The sequence below is a fragment of the Bison bison genome, unplaced genomic scaffold (assembly GCF_000754665.1).
Source record: "Bison bison bison isolate TAMUID 2011002044 unplaced genomic scaffold, Bison_UMD1.0 scf7180017860443, whole genome shotgun sequence".
In the NCBI taxonomy this organism is placed as follows: Eukaryota; Metazoa; Chordata; class Mammalia; order Artiodactyla; family Bovidae; genus Bison; species Bison bison.
Window position 1 is genome coordinate 667528 of NW_011491015.1, and position 2039 is coordinate 669566.

Consider the following 2039-nt stretch of genomic DNA (forward strand, 5'->3'; position numbering starts at 1 on the left):
GTCACAGCACCAGGTCCTAGGATCAGGAGGGCCCAGATTTTCCCCCACCAGACCCAGACACCTCCTGCGCCCAACATTTTCTTATTGTCAGTCAATGAGCTGAATATTTAGGCAGGAATTTTCTGGTAGCTCAGCTGGTAAAGAATCTGCCTACAATGCAGGAGACCCGAGTTTGATTCCTGGGTGATCCCCTGGAGAAGGGATAAGCTACCCATTCCAGTATTCTTGGCCTTCCCTGGTGGCTCAGACAGTAAAGAATCTGCCTGGAATGCTGGAGACCTTTCCTTCGATCCCTGGGTTGGGAAGATCCCCTGGAGGAGGGCATGGCAACCCACTCCAGTATTCTTGCTTGGAAAATCACATGGACAGAGGAGCCTGGCGAGTTACGGTCCATGGGGTCACAAAGAGTCAGACACAACTGAGCAGCTAAGCACAGCACAGCACAGCAAACCACCCTGGAGGGCTTCCCTGGTGGCCCAGTGGCCAAGAATCCACCAGCCAATGCAGGAGACATGGGATCGATCCCTGGGTTGGGCAGATACCCTGGAGAAGGAAATGGCTACCCACTCCAGTATTCTTGCCTGGAGAATTTCATGGACAGAGGAGCCTGGCGAGTTACAGTTCATGGGGTCACAAAGAGTCAGAAACAGTTTAGTGGCTAAACAACAAAACACCCTGGAACCACCTTTGCCCTTTGCCTAGAGTGGGATGTTTCTTTAACTGCCAGCCACCATCCACTAGGGGGGTCTTTGAAAGCAACACTCTAGGGTCACAAGCTAGCACACAGGCATAGAGTTGTTGGGGGATGGGGGTGGGCGGGCAGAGTAGAACAAGATAGCAAAACCTAGCCTGCCTTATGGAGAAGGGAATGGCATCCCATTCCAGTGTTCTTGCCTGGAGAATCCCAGGGACTGGGGAGCCTGGTGGGCTGCATAGTCCAGTCTATGGGGTCGCATAGAGTCGCACACGACTGAAGCGACTTGGCGGCAGCAGCCTGCCTTAAAGGCAGTTTGTGAATGCTTTGTCAGTGGGAGAGTAAACATTTAGGAAATTTAGCTTCTGTTGTTCATGTGCATGCACATTGGGTATAGATGTAAGATGGATTTTTTTCCCTGCGGTTAATAATCCGGAAAATTTAGAAACACTCCCAGAGCATTCAGTTTCAAACTTTTGGAGTATTCTTCTCTGCCTCAAACTGTATTTTGGTAGAAGCCCAGTGTCAAATCCTGATAAAGAGAAGCCTCTATGCAGGTATGTTTCTGCCGTCGTCATCACTGCACTTTCTGTCCAATAGGGGTCAAACCCCACCCCAGACAAGTGGGCCTGACAGCCTCCTGGAGGTGACGGCCCTACCCAGGGATTCCCATTGCGGCTGCACGTTTACAAACTAAGCAGACTTTAGAGGATAGTGGTTCTGGAGCCCCAAAGCCAGTCTGACACCAGATATCTGGGTGGGGATCAGATGTGTTGTTTAAAGCTCCCAGTGATTCTGGGGCATGAAGGGCATTAAAGATGCTGGCTGGAGGACGGGGCTGCAGCGTGCTACCGGGGGCATCGGGAAGAGAGAACAAGTGAGGATTAGGCATCAGCCCACTGGGCACCCCAGGGGCCACCCAGGCAGCCTCCCCAGACGGGGGACCTCCATTTGACACGTCCGGAACTGAGGCTTCAAGAGGGAAAGCGGCCTCCCCACCCAAGTGCGTTCGGCTGGAAACCGCGCTAGGATTTCACCCGGGCCAGGGGACTCCAGAGCCCCGCAGGTTCTCGCTGTCAGGAGAGGCGGTTCCCACCTGGAAGCCCCCGAGGCCGCCAAAAGCCAGTCGTCTTCTGATCCAGGGAGGCTTCAGTGTTTGGGTGGCAAGACCCGAGTGCTGCTCTCAGAGCCCCACCCAGAGGCAGCCCCGATGTGGCTGGGGCCCAGGCCATGGGACATTCCAGTCCCCTCCAGACTCTCCCCCCGTTTGCAGGGAGGGTCTCCCATGATCTCACACTCAGACTTAGCCAGAGGACATGGTCTCAAGTCCAGGAGGCCCAGGGTG

General features: G+C 54.4%; 1 protein-coding gene across 1 annotated transcript in view; it reads left to right on the forward strand.

Moving 5' to 3' along the window:
* The window catches only part of RGMA (repulsive guidance molecule family member a), a 49368-nt gene that overhangs the window by 39966 nt on the left and 7363 nt on the right, over positions 1–2039 (forward strand). The window lies entirely within an intron of this gene.